We start from the raw sequence: 16,181 nt of genomic DNA, 5'->3' as shown, positions 1-16,181 counted from the left end.
CAATTTCATGGCAATAAGTTTCCCAAAAGAGTGAAACTGAATGTGCTTGTGTCTCTTAAAATAAAAAAATTCTATAACTCATGTCATCAGAAAATCTACTAGAGTATGCTCCCTGGACAGAGTCGAGACAGTACCGTGTCTTCCGGCTCTTAGCCCCGCCCTCTTGTTCTATGATCATGCTTGTCCCATTAGTCTTTCATCCCCCTCACCTTCCCTGCGTTATCTCCCTGTTAGTTTCACCGCTAGTGTTCATTCCCGTCACCTGCCCTGTATCATCATCCTTCGTTAGTCTTCCCCTATTTATTGCCCCCTTGTTCTCTATCCCTTGCGGATTTGTTAAGATCAATACCTGTTGTTTATGGTCATGTCGTGCACTAAGTGGTTCGGTCTTGTCTAGTGTTTACCCTGTTCTTAGTTTTGTCCTACCTTCTGGTTGAAGTGGCCCCCAGTTTGTTTTCACTCAGCCATATTATTTATTGTTTTTTGTTTACATATTAATAAAGCATTTTTGTTACTGTTTCCAGCTTAGGTTCTGTCTTTACGTTACGTGACAGATCCTCGTAGTGTTTTCGTAGTAAGGCCCCCTTTGAGAAGGATGCATTGTCTTGTTCCCGGACGGGTATTAGTCTATGAAAGGACAAGGCCTTGGTTAAATTAGGATATTTTTTAACATACTTTACAAAAAAACATTACTGGTGAACATTACTGGAAACAATCACGCTGATATTTTTTAAGATATGTCAGTGCAAGTTGTTTTTGATTAAGATGCCTCCAACGTTTAAATTTGTCTCTGACTAGTGTTAAGCCCTGTCTAAGAAACCGCCCCAGAATATTTATTAAAACAAAAACAAATTCAGTTATTCTTGAACATGAACTCTTTTGGTTGGTGGGTGGCTCATTTTTCTGATGTGTGATTGCATAAAATGTATACGAAATTTATATATTTCATAAAAATAAGACAAAATATGTGTCCCCCCGGGATCCATCTTGTTGCCCCCCAGGGGGCCACAGCTCCTAGTTTGAGAACCACTGATCTAATTTAAATGAAAGACCATATGGCTGATGACGAGGGTAACAGTTCAGCAACTGCCATTGAATATCATGACATGTAATTTATTTCTAATACTTGAGATATGACGGACCTGTTGGCTATGCATTGTTTTTGTAGTGGCTCTTGAGAAAATTACAGAAACACGTTGAAGCCAGAAACAAAATGAATCTTAAATATGAAGTGATGCCAACGACTCGGGTTGTTGATGTCAATACTAAACTGCACCTCAATGTGGTTTGTAAGTAGTTGGTCTGTGTTATTTGTTGACCTTGTGAAGGCATAATACTTATAAAGCGGATTAGGACAGTTAAGTCAGCAATGCTTTTGAAAGGATATTTCTTTCTTTATGATTGAATAGTGCTGTGAGAAGGCTCTTGTTTGGCTGATCCTGTATGCAGGACTGTAGAGCTGCAAATTAAAAACTCCCACAATGAAGGAGAAACCACTTACAATTGAAACAAGGCATACTCAATACAATCTGCTAAAGACCGTGCAACGTTACTCTCTAGCAGGACATAAAGATTCCATCATGACAAAATGTCTTTTAATATCATTCTTAATAAAATTCCTTCATCCTTTGTACCTTCCGTTTGATAAATGCCCTGCTGTTGACTCCATCTCCTTTCTTGTGTAGTGATTCTGAATACACTGTATAGTATTGTATACAGTAGGACTATATGTGTCCTTGTAGAAATACATATACTGTGTCTTGTGTACTGCACTTCTTTCTGCTGTAAATTATGTTCCTATTTTAACACGCTTTGCATTACCCTGGAATAACCCCAGCCAGCTGTTTTATTTAATGTATACCTTTTGTCTCTGGAAGAAATGCTCGGTATGATTTGAACATATTAATACAAAATCATTTAGTATTACAGAAAAACTAGAAAGACATTTCGAAGAGGGTTTGCTGTCTTCTGCCCCAACCCTTAGTGCCCTTTTTTGTTTCGACCACTGTCCCTTAAAATGCCTGTGCACGACCCTGCTATTCACCATCAATCTACAACAGCGGTTGTCCTCACCTACTATAGGACCATAAACGAAGACACAAAATGTGTCTGCATTGCAACTGTGCACGCGTGTGTGTCAGACACTCTTTTCAGAATGCAAAGACGTTTATGGCTCAGCAAAAAGTGCTTGCATGAATTGGTTTATATAAACAATCTCAGTATTTCCATTTTTATATAGGACACTGACACTCAAAGCTTCCTTACTCAAAGGACTCAAAGTGTCTTATCCTCTGAGCCAAAATAGCAGTGTCTGCAAACAACAAATAAAGATACTGTACGGTGCTAAATGTCTGTGGAAAAATACAGAATAGAAAAAACAAGTTCAAAACGCAACGGACCTAAATATACAGTATGTATTATCATATTACAGAAAGATTTTGGGTCAGCTTTGTCAGGCAAATTCATTTTTGCAAACATGATGAAAAAAAGTATAGGCACATGCATAGTCTTAGAATAGAAATAGAATATTTTGAATGGAAATAGAAAATATTGAATGGATGGTGTGAAAACAATAGTTCATTTAAATACATTACCTTTTACTACACAATTTCAACATAGTAGGAAACATAGAATAATGTTCATAGATATTAGCACATGAATTTTGGTTTCATTAAGAAAGTGATACTAAAACATTACCATTATTAATAATCACCTCGAACTTGGAATTTATCACATTCATGTTGACAAAAGCAACATACTGTATTTCCTTTTACTGCATAGGCGCTTTTTTTATTTCAACATAAAAGCTGGATACATTCAAGACGAAAAGGGGTTAAGAAAGAGGGTTAATCTAAATGTGGTATCCTGCAGGCGAAAATGTAGGGAATATTTTTTCATTGATGTACCTTAAGCACAGACCATTAGAACTGAGTGGCTGACAGCTTTTCTAGAGGGATCATGATATGAAAGTTAAAAGGGGTCAGAAGTGCCATGCAGTGCTGTGGTAAATGTCTGTGTCATTTTAAATCTCTCGCACTCACAACGTTGTAAAACATTCTTAGAGATAATATAGGAGGGGGTGAATTATTCATGAAAGGTTTTGGTTAGAGATTAGACGTAGCACATTTTCTGATATAGCCATTTTCTGTTGATACAAAGTTAAGGGAAATGTGCTCCGCTAACAAAAGGGAATTTAGATATATTTGATGTGGACAACCAATCCGAATGAATAGTTTAAATGTATTTTTTTACAAAAAAGTAATGTATTAAAAAGATAATGATATAATGGATAAATACAAGTTCTAAAAATGCCAAGTACAATAGAAAATAATTTTTACTTACTTCTTCAATTAGTCAAAAACAAAGAAAAGAAATGTCCAATGTAATGTGGTCATGCTTGTATGGTCAGCTCAACAGGGCCATTTAGCAAAGATTTTTAATGCATATAAACATACAAGCTTACATGGCTGCTTTTACACCCTGCAGTGTATTTGACCCACAGACAGCTTCAGTGACACAGATGTAGAGTTTAACTCACCACAATGCATTTATTTCAGAAAGAAATTACTTTGTTCTTCAAGAGCTACATGGTTACAATGTTACAATTTAAACACTCTTTGATATAAACTTGATTATCGCGTTTGAAGTTGAAGGATTAGAGAATAAATCCTTGTAAAAGTCAAACATAGATGATTTAAACATTACATTTTAATTGTTACTTCAAAATAATAACAAAAATTTTCAAGATTTACAAGCATTTGCCCACTCATAAGTTTTGGGATCCACGGTTAATAACATGAACATTTATTAGGGAAGTCGGTAACACTTTACAATAAGGGTACATGAATAATAATGTACTAATGACTGAATTATTAGTTTGTTTAGCATGAACTAATGTTGAATAAAAGAATATACCTATAGGTAATTAATAAAGGATTAACCTTAGCTACGACTGGAGTCATGAAGATTCATGTGTTAACAATACCCACCTTAATTACATGTCAGCACATGTTTGTTAGTTAACGTGTTAATTAACAACAAATGATTGACTTCGAGCAGCAGACATCACTAGACCTGAATGACCATGATCAGATATAAACATGCATCAATACGGATACCTTGGTTAAAAATTTACTATTAAATGTATGCAAATGCACTCAAGTATGTTATTAGTAAGTAAAAAATGTAAACAAATATACTATGAACATACTTAAATTTCAAGTGCATTTTAATACATTACGGATAAGGATACCTTGGTTAAAAATTTACTATTAAATGTATGCAAATGCACTCAAGTATGTTATTAGTAAGTAAAAAATGTAAACAAATATACTATGAACACACTTAAATTTCAAGTGCATTTTAATACATTATTTTGTACTTTTTCATCTGGGAAGCATCTCTGATCACCATTCATTTCGAGGGGCATGTCTTGATCACTTACTGTGCACTTTCCAGCGAAATGATTTGAACAAATAATATTAAATTACAAATAATTGACATATGGAAAGTGCACAGTAAGTGATCAAGACATGCCCCTCGAAATGAATGGTGATCAGAGATGCTTCCCAGATGAAAAAGTACAAAATAATGTATTAAAATGCACTTGAAATTTAAGTATGTTCATAGTATATTTGTTTACATTTTTTACTTACTAATAACATACTTGAGTGCATTTGCATACATTTAATAGTAAATTTTTAACCAAGGTATCCGTATTGATGCATGTTTATATCTGATCATGGTCATTCAGGTCTAGTGATGTCTGCGATCATTTGTTGTTAATTAACACGTTGTGATGGCTACGGCCACACAGGGTAACATCACCTCAATTCTAAATATTTGATTACAGTTTTATTAGTTTGTTGCACTGATTATTTAGTCATCTAAAACTGATATTTAAATAACAAACCCAAGACAGTTTCTTTGATTTGGTTTATTTTGCTTTACCCTTATATTGATTTACAGGGAGTGCATTAATCATATGTTTCTTTGAGTTACCTGGATCGTTGGGGGCGGTCACTTCCTGGTTGGGCGAAAGGAGTGGCAAAGGGCTGAGGAGACCTATATCCGGAAGCCAGCTCATTAGGCCATACCATGTCTCACCATGTGCCAGGGGGGATTTTGCCTTTAGTTAATTTTTGTGGCGTTAAATGTTAATTGTTTACCCCTTCTATGTTAGTTGGTTTTGCTTAGCCGTTATATAACCGCCCTTCTGTGTCTTTGTGAAGAGGCAGGTTTTTGGTTCAGTTGGTCTTGGGTTACAAGGCAATGTACATAATCCTATTTGCCATCACTGTTGTGTTGCTGGTTTCAGGGCCTAGCTATGGATGCGGGTCCTTTTTGTAATTCCTCAACATCTTGGGCAATAAAATACCCTTTGTTTTAAAGGACAACTTCCTGTGTTCCTTTGCCTCACTGTTCTGGTCCCTTACACACGTTAACTAACAAACATGTGCTAACATGTAATTAAGGTGGGTATTGTTAACACATGAATCTTCATGACTCCAGTCGTAGCTAAGGTTAATCCTTTATTAATTACTTATAGGTATATTCTTTTATTCAACATTAGTTCATGCTAAACAAACTAATAATTCAGTCATTAGTACATTATTATTCATGTACCCTTATTGTAAAGTGTTACCGGGAAGTCTAAGCCCATTTTTTTGCTTTCCTTTTTTATCCAAGATATCCATTTGTTTCAACAGCACAGATGCATTATGAATTCAAACCACATTGGTACAGTTTGCTAGAATAAGACACGAATTGTGTCTTTAAGGTTTTGTAATGAAATCTGAGTTTAACCAGAAAATGAATCGTGCGCTGTTAGAAAAGCTTTTCCAGGTGGGTGAGTAAACCAGGGCTAAACCCTGTATAATTTATCGGGGTCCGAGAGCCAGTGTCTGTGTCTTAAGATTTTTATACACCTACAGATAAAAAGCTGTGTGTGGAAGTCAGAGTACTTACCTTCAGCCTAGCAGATTATGTGGAAACTGTGCTGTTGCTAGGACTTCCTAGAGTTACTGGCAGCTGCAATAGACAGAATCCACAATGTGAGTTACGAAACAAATATTGGACCTTACGTTCGTTCATTTTTATTACTGCAGCAGTCTCTATTGATGTCAACACAATATAAAAGTGTGAGCCACAACCACCACATGAAACTAAACTATAGAGTACAGATATGGTGAGGAGGTGCGTTTTCGTCAGTTTTTCTGGCAAACGGCTGTTACTCATCTTCAAACCACCTGCTCACTAAGCTTGCATTTTGAGGGAGGTGGAAAATTGGAGAGCAGTTTTCTCGTAGTTGTTTCCAAAGCATTTAAATAAAAGTTTTTTTCTGCAAACATGTACATCAATTGTGGTATTTTTAGACTAAAGTGAAGGTAAAACTGTTCATCTTTTATCAAAATGCAATAACTTACTTTTACACAACTTTCCATTCTTGTTATGTCATGAATGGCTTAGTAGGCTATTTGTAACCCTTCTATGCTTTATATGTAACACCCACATTTAAATTGCAAACTGCCAGACAAAATTGCATTGTTTTCTTATTTTCTCATTGAATATGTTTCATGCTAAAAATACGTTTATATTTGATGAGTCTTGAATCAGTTTTGCATTGACTTCCAAGGTGCAACCTTGACATGTCACATGAAGACCACACCAAATGCTTTCATCTCAAAAACTGCATTTGTTATATCACCCGTACAGCTCGTCTTGTACATGTAGTATTCCTACATGAACAGTGAAACAGTATAAGAGCAACATACATGGCTATAAAATAAGTCATACTTAAAAGAAAAGTTGCATTTATCATTTAAATTTGCTTCCACTGCTGAAATGACATGTGAACAAAAATTTAATCATTCTGTTTTTACAAGGCACATGATAAACCGACACGACTCCATGAGGATTTACCATCTTCATCCATGGAGTAAGATACAATTGTATTCGCAAAACCACTTCCATTATCTTGCAATAGCACCGACAAGGATGGCACAGAATGGCAATTACTCCTTGTACGTTGTACTTTCTGAATATATTTAGTGCTTAGATGGCAATAGCCTGACGTTATAACTAGTTTTGCAGTGAATGTTTATATAGCAGTAACTATGGCATGTTTGTTATGTTTGTGGCATGTTAGCTCCATTTTGCAACTCCTACAAATGACTCAATGTTTATTCAAGCAGTTGTTTTTTCTTCATGCACAAATGTTCATAAAATTAACACCTTATTTAACACATTGGCCTGAAAACTGATTAATTCATGATCGTGTCTTTGAGATAAATATGAATATGATGGCAAACAAAAGCGTCTGTCAGATGCATAAATTTAGATGAGATGTTAGGTGCTAGATGTTTTGCTAGTACAACAGGATAGAACAATTTATTTAAATCGGATGTGAAATTATAAGTTAGTTACCACTGAAACAACTCTAAAACGTTAACAAGTGTTAACAGTTGCATTAAAAGTAAACTTTAAAAACTTAAAATGGTAAATATGTTACATAAATAAATTAATTCAATAAGTTAATTACATGAAATCATGTCTATATGAGGAGGACGGGAAAATGTATTGCGTTTGTAGTAATGGTTTGTTTAAAGAATGTAACATCTTGGACCGATAGACCAGATCCTTTTTACAGTAAATAACGTAGTGCCTGTCGTATTATCTCTTTTTGAAGCTTATTAATTCTTATCTGTGTTTATGGCAGAAATAAATCTCAGTGTAGAAGTGTCTCCAATATGTTCAGAAACGCAATCTTCCTTTGATGTCAATGTGTGTGTGCATAAGATGTTGGGTGTGTATCAGCATGTGACACCTGCAGAACACAAATTTGTTTTTCCTATTAACTTTGTGTGTAATCTCTTCCATGTCTCTGCCTGTCTTGAGACATCTTCTGTGTTCTGGAATGCCAAAGAGCTCGTGAAAGATGCACCTGAGGGGATGTTTACAGCTGATTAGCAATTCTATTCCATGCTATTATTTACAAGGTCATCTTTATTGATTGAGTTACTGTACATAAATAGATGTAAAGAGTTTCAATAATGCAGTTCTGCACCAGGAAGTCCTAAAATATTATGAAAATGAAAGGGATCAATTTGTAATGTGGACATTTTTGGTGTTGTTTGTGTTTCATTGGTGTGTAATTTCTCACTCTAGTCCCCTGGTTAGGCCCAGCCGAGGGGCTCTTCCTCACGGTGCCATATGGTGGTGCTGGACATTGGAGGGACGGCCCACTCCGCCTCCTGGCGGTGGCTTCTTTGGCTGAGGGCAGCCGGCAGGAAGTTTTACATTCCCTGCTCTTCCCCTTTTCCTTGGTGGACGACAGCAGGCTTCGGCCAACGTCCAAAACTCCCCCGCTCCCTCTTAAATGGCCCAACTAGGCACAGGAGTACTGCAGCGAAGTCTTCATGCCCTGGCGGCCGGCGATGGCTCCAACGGCAACTACCCCACCTCGACCCAGGCGTACACCGCGAGGTCCTCGACCCAGCGGATTCCTCTTGCTCCAGCACCACCGCCTCGGGCAGCTGCTGGCGGACGTCCCTCATCCGTGCTGCCCGAACTCCTCGGCACCACGATGCCCCTCGCTGCGAGGGCTCTTCGACAGCATGTCCCTCCTTCCGCCCGGGTCTCGGCACCACTGTAACAAGATCCATAAAAGGGAAGGAATGCGGCGGGAACCGGCGAACGTTTTACAAACTTTAATCAAAATAAACAAACAATAAAAATGGAAGTAAAAGACCGGCAGCCACCTCACGGTAGACTGCTGGCCATTAAACATAAACACAAACTTAACACTTAACTCTTCCGTGAGATATGCGGGACTGGTGCGCACAAAGCTGATTCCAACTATCACTCATGCTACCACCACCGGCCCCGCCTCACGGCTCTCGTCCCGCCTTTCTCACCAAAACAATAAAGCCATGGCATATGTTCAGTCAATGGTGAACTACATAGTGAAAGCAGTTTTCAACCAATCACACATTTGTGTGTGCGCCATTTTAGAAATTTACAAGCCAAACCATGATAAAGAATTCAAACTTCTGCTGTCCGTACCCTGACATTGAAAAAGAAACCTACAAGAGAAATGTACTACCTCCCATGATAATTTCCAGTACTTATACAAATAAACTCTCACTTTTGTTAAGTAATGTCAGCCAAGGCTGGAAGCCTTTATACAAAACCTTTTCTGGAGGTGTTTCTAAAGACATTGAAAGATTATTCACCCATACACAACGCCCTCACGCACACCAACACAGAGCCGTTCCCCAGCATCAAATATACTACAACTGCAAGGATACACAGACTCAGGAGAACAGTCAAATAAGATTCACTTTATTGAAACAGTTTGTAGATGAGTAGAATAAATGATAATACCTCAACCAGAGCAATGATGGAAAACACAGTCCGACAGGTGTGCTACACCACACACACACACTTTCCAAATAGCAGAGGTATCTGGTAGTTATGTTATGCTTCTTTTACAGGTTATCACAGAACACCTGAAGCCAGGAGACTGGATACACTGGAGTAGGATGCAGTGGCCCTCCTAGGTGAGTCTCAATCTCCCTTGTTTAGTAATCAGGGCACTGATCATTCGCAAAATCCTACAGTGCACTGAAACGTCCATTCCTTAACAAATCCCACAAAGTAACGCAAAAACCAGGGGCAACGATGCTCCCTGTGTTCCCTTAACCTTAATCATGTGATATTGTTTGATCCATCTAACCTTGGTCACATGTGCCAACTCAATCAACGTCATGAAAGGCAAAACATTTATTTTATTTTATATAGAACGATTTACTCAGTATTTAAATTCAATATTCAATAAAGTTGCATGGATAATCAGAATAATAAAAGTGATTCTTCAACTAGTATTTAAAAAAAACCTGAGATCAGAATACTGTAGATGTTGAACAGTGAGATGAAGAGACGGTGTAGCATGGCAGTTTTGAACATTAAACTTGACCATGTTAAAAACAACACAGACAGTAAATTTACATTTACATTTAGTCATTTGGCAGACGCGTTTATCCAAAGCGACTTACAGATGAGGAATGTTTTGAACACATAACTATGTATTATTCAGTCGATTCTGTTTACACCGGTGTCTTAGGATAGTATCCCCAGGATAGGATTACATGAACGTGTTCCACTAATATTTTAAATCCAGAAATTCAAAAACTTTTTTAACTTTATGCTATATAATAATAATATTTTTTGCTTTAAATTACCTTTATATTTTATGATACATTTACCATGTACAAACCGAAAGAGAAAAGCTGTTGTTTGTTAAATATGCGTTGAGTGTATTTTGACAGTGTAGCATGATGTGTGGTTGACAAGTCCGTGTTGTTGTGTGGATATGCTTCTTTGACTTCAGCCAAACTGTTTTGTTATGCAGAGAACTCACTTGTTCCCAAAAGACCAACAGTTGTTGTTCCACTGTCTGAAATGACAGAAATATTGTGAAAAGACAATGGAGTCATGTTGTCTGCTTCTAAGAAACATTTAAGTGAGAGCGAGAAAACATAGCTAATTTGATATGCTCCAAGGATCCCAATAATTCAATTCAGTTGCAACGTTCTTAAACCAATTACAGTACATTACATCAAATTGTATTTTGATAAAACCAAACAACATTTAACCTAAAGGCAAACATAATGGCATATTTGACTCTATGTATTCCCTTAAAGGACCATTGTGTACATTTTAGCAGCATCTAGCGGTGAGGTTGTGAATTTCAACCAACTTTTTGCTCCACCCCTCCCTTTCGAAGCACTACGGAAGCCAAGAGAGGATTAAGATGTTGTCACTTTCACACTTTTTTCCTGAATTAGATAGCGAATTTACAAAATGCGTTCTATAGAAAAGTTATTCTGTATAGGGATGCTGTAGAAACAACATGGCGACATGGCAACAACATTCCATGTTAGGGGACCCACACTGTTTGTAGATAGAAATAGAACATTCTAAGGTAATAAAAACATAATGCTTCATTATGTGCTGTCAGGTCTTTGTATATAGTTATGTATATTATATTGCAGTTCTGTCAATAGATCCTCCAAATAACTGCACACTCGTCCTTTAAAGCTAAATTCTGTAAGTTTCTCTCTCTAATTACACATCTGTTTAAAATATAAAATTGGAGGTAACTTCATCACAAAAACAGCCTTCTTCCACCATAGAAATGTCACCAAATTACGAAATATTCTATGTGTTGCTGACGCAGAGAAGCTTATTCATGCATTTGTGACCTCAAGACTTGACTACTGTAATGCGCTACTTAGTGGTTGTCCTGCATCATCAATAAACAAACTACAGTTAGTTCAGAATGCAGCTGCCAGAGTTCTAACCAGGTCCAGAAAATACGATCACATAACCCCAATTTTATCAACCCTTCACTGGCTACCCATTAAGTATTGTCTTGACTTTAAAGTTATTTTTAGCATGTATAAAGCCTTAAACGGTTTAGCCCCTACCTACATAACAGAGCTTCTATCACACTACAACCCATAATGCTCTCTAAGATCTCAAAACTCAGGACTTTTGATAACACCTAGAATAACTAAATCCACCAAAGGGGGTCGAGCTTTCTCATAAGTAGTACCTAAACTCTGGAATGGCCTTCCCGATACTATTCGAGGATCAGACACACTCGCCCAATTAAAACCTAGATTCAAGAAACCTCTTTTCTGCCAAGCATTCACTTAATGCAAAATATGCTAAATAAACCACCGGGAGATTTTAGATATTTGTTGGATATATTAGATATTATTAACTAAAATAATGTTGCTTGTTCTTTAAACACCATGAACTGTTTACCATTTTTGTGTTTTCAGTTTTTTTATTTTCTCCTGTAAAGCTGCTTTGGAACAATGCACATTATGAAAAGCGCTTTTTAACTAAAATTGAATTGAATTTTTACGTTACACACTTTGCATGGGTTTAAGTCAAATTAGGTTAAATGGAAATCTACTGCATAATCAAACCTGACAACACAAAATAAAAAGTAAATTTGTGTTTCATGTGACCTTCGGTATAGCTGATAGTTCAACACAGACTGAAGGCAATTTTTCACGAAATATAGAATCAATTAATTCATTGTTATGGACACTTCCCAATTTTTTGTGTCACTTGGTACTACTTTTTTCGTGTTACTCAGCATAAATTTAATGCATATATCAAAGCAATCTGATGGTAGATCGTGCCTATTTTACAAGGTGGCTCATTCCTATGGTCTCATTTGTATGTTTTATTATGATTTCCCCTACGCCATAGAGCTCCTCCCAGGCACTTCTCCCCCTAAGGGTTGTCTTTATTCCCTATCCAGTGCTGAAAGAGAGGCCATGGAGAAATAAATTCGCGAGTTGTTTCAGGCTGGGCTCATTCGCCGCTCCTCTTCGCCGGATGGTGCAGGCTTCTTCTTCGTGTAGAAGAGGGATGGCTACCTCTCTTACGTCTTCTGCCTTCAAACTTTTACAGAGAGCCCGATCTTTACCAAATTAGACCTACGCAACACATATTACCTGGTCCACATTCGCGAGGGGGACAAGTGGAAGGCGGCTTTTAATACATCTTCGGGACATTACGAGTATTCGGTGCTCCCGTGTGGTCTGACCAATGCTCCTGCGATTTCCAGGGCCTCGTCAATGACATGTTGGGAGACACGATTCATCGTTTTGTCTTAGTATAACTTGGATTATATTCAATTATTTTCCCCGTCTCCCCAGGAACACACCAGACAGGTTGGTGAGGTCCCTCAACTTTTTGTTAATCCTTGCAGCGGTTCCTGGGTTTGGCAAATTTTTTCCTGCCAATTTATCTGGGGTTTCGGCCATGTTGCCATGTTGCTCACAGCATTGACTTCCACCAAAAACTCCTGTTCAAGTGGCATTCCCAAACTCAGGTAGCCTTTGATAATCTCAAATCCTGTTTTGTCTCTTCACCTGTGCTTTGTTTTCCAGATCCTGAGCTGCAGTTACTTTTGGAAGTCATTGCTTCTGATGTTGGGATAGGCACGGTTTTATATCAGCGCTTTTATTATTTAATTATACCATATGGTGCAGAGGAGAGCTGTTGGGTGCCGTCTCACGACATTCTGGATTGGGACGAGGTGAGCCCCCTTCCTAAGCACCCGGTGGCGCCTCTGGGGGGTATGCGTCGGGGTCAATTTTGATCCCGGTCACGTCGGGGTCAATGTCTGCTGTGTGTTTGTAGAGCACATGGTATGTTGAAGCTTTCCTGTAGCTCGGTGGTAAGAGCATGTCGTGGTAGGAGCATGGCGCTAACAACGCCAAGGTCGTGGGTTCGAATCCAGGGGATTGCACATACTTAGAAACAAATGAATAGGATGATGCTGTGTAAGTCGCATTGGATAAAAGCGTCTTCCAAATGTATAAATGTAAATGTAATGTTGTATTGATAGCTCGCCATGTGCTCGGTGTCTACGTCACTCGCCCCACCTCGTGTGTCCCAGTCAGGCTTCCCCTCTCACGGGCTTCCCATAACCGTATCACTCTCTCACCTGCAGCTATTCCCCATTTGATAGCGCCCTTGTTATCTCATCTTTTTTCGCACCTGTGGCCACTTCCCGTAATTTAGGTTTCCACATGTAATCCCTCTCGTTCTCTCATCTTGTGTCGGACCATGGCATGTTTAGCCAGTTCTGACTGCCAGGCTAAGGTGTCAGGTTTCTGTCAAGTCTTGGCCATAGCCACAGTTTACCTAGCCACAGTGTTGTTTTATCTTCTGCCATCTTCTCCAGTGCTGTTGCCCCTCTATGTCATTCTCCTCTGTGCCCCGCAGCATTCTCCCCCAGTGGGTCCACTTCCCTCCGTAGTGAGTTATCGTGTTGGGTTGAGCCTCTACTCTTGGACTATCGTGCTGCCAGTGGCGCCGTTTGTTTTTGGGACCTTGGACTGAGTTCAGTTTGATTTTTTTTTTTCAATAAAGATCTGTGCATTTTAGTCTCTGTCTCATTGTGTCTCATGACAGCTAGGTTCACAAAATGTTGAAGCATAAACAAAGTACTTGAGAGAGTTGTTAGATCCTAAAAACACATAGCATGTAAACACAGTCATACTGTCAATGTGGGGATACGTGATAGCTGCGATGCTCAACACATAATTTAGAGCATTTTGAAATGATGGTTAACTTGAATAATATGGTGCAAGATACAATCATCACAGCATGTTGTCAGCAACAGTGGTGGCTTCTGAATATCGTTCCTTAATTCAGTTAATCATATGTTTTATCCATTATCACATGAACGGACATGTTTATTTTAGCAACTACTGGTTTGCCTGTTGCTATGTCTTTTCAGTTGGTAAAGTGAGTGGCTGCTGGTTGCACAAAATTGATTTATTTGCACTCAGATATATATTATTAGCTGAGATGCTTGTTATTAGACAGCAAGCTCTGTATTTAAACCAAAAAATTTGAAATTAAATAAATTGGAATACTAAAACGTAGCTTTCACCAGAATTTACATCAATAAAGATGTTTTTTCAGTTATACATATTTATATTCTCCAAGGTAGAACCAACTCTTTGTTAAAAGCATGATATTGCTTTTGTATCGATAAATGTTTCAGATGCTTTTAACCAAAGAAAGTAGATATGTTGAGGAGAACTTTTACATGACTTATTATGCAAACACCAATAATAAATTTAATTCAGCATGATATTTCAGTTCAAAACATATTCACAAACTCTTATGACTAGAAAATAGTGTCATTGTTGCTTGGCAACATTCTACACTCTTCATTCTATCATAACATTTCACTTTAAATACGTGTTTAAACTAAACATACTGTATGACTAATTTCCAGGTAACCGTATGAATGGAGAAAAAGAGAAATAATACAAATGGAATACAAAGGATAATTTGTATGAAATGTATGTATAATACCCTCAAACAGAACAAGTCATTAGAATTGAGTTCATAGAAGCGGGTCTCTAAATCCACGGCATCTGTTCTTGAGAAAATGTAACCATTGTGCGTATATATCAGGGAGTCTTAAATGTGTTATGTAAACCATTTGGTAGAAAAAGGCACTGTAATCAAATACCTTGAAGAAACTAAAAGGTAGCAGGAAACATTTTTTTGACACCACAGGGAACAAAAAAAAGCATCAACACAAGAAAGAAAATGCATCTGATACACTAATACCGAAAAAAAAACATATCCACAGTGCCCTGTTTGAGCACATGTGCTGAGTTGGTTAATGTCATGAACTAAATAATAATTATTTCTTAAAAGTCATACCTTCTCCTATGATCTCATGGAGAGTGACATTTGAAAAACTGAAAGAGTGTCTTTAAGGCATTAAACACCATATATAAATTAACAAAATGAGTTGATACTGTGCAAACTACAAAAATAAACATAGATTAAAAAACTTTTAGAAGATAAATAATAATAACATTTAAGGCGATTTGTTCAAGATTTTTAGTTTGTGTATTATTTTGACTTTACTCTTTATCAGAAATGTTTTAAATAGCCTAGTGATAAATAATGAGTCGGTATGCAATAGTTCAAACATTTTACAATTGTACACCAAACTTGTTTACAAATGTATTTCTCTACAAAATAATAAAAGTAGTAAACTATAAATCTTGAGATATCCATGTAGGTTCTTAATACTAAATATTAAATTGCATGTTTCTGTAAATACTTTATGTTTCAAAGTCTTTGAATTTCCCAAATCAGTAGATGGAAAATAAAGCATAGATTTAAACTACAATTTATCATTCTGTCTTTGTACTGTTGAGCTAAACCCAAACCCTTCTTCAATATTTGCAGGCCTGTTATCCAATCTAGAACTGATACATGGACCAATACCTGCTGAACTGCTTCACATTTACTTGGCAAGCCTTTTATTTCTCTGAGGGCCATACGGTGTGTGTTTTCCACTTTGTTGTGGATTAGATGAGGTCTCCAGAACAGCACACTGCATTATAAGTGTGATTTGTGGCAATACCCTTTTTCTGTTCTGACAGGAGATGAAATGTACGATGTGATGGAATCCTCTATTTTCCTTTATGCTCATACTGGTCAACCATATTTCATACTATGAAACTTAGCATGTCCAATCAATACTGTAGGTTTTTTATGGGCCCCAAAATTCTATTTTTTTATTTTATTAAAGATTGAAAGAAAAACTACAGATT

Source organism: Barbatula barbatula (genome assembly GCF_947034865.1).
Source record: "Barbatula barbatula genome assembly, chromosome: 24".
Lineage (NCBI taxonomy): Eukaryota > Metazoa > Chordata > Actinopteri > Cypriniformes > Nemacheilidae > Barbatula > Barbatula barbatula.
The sequence above is the reverse complement of the archived record's forward strand: the minus strand, read 5'-3'. Positions refer to the sequence as shown.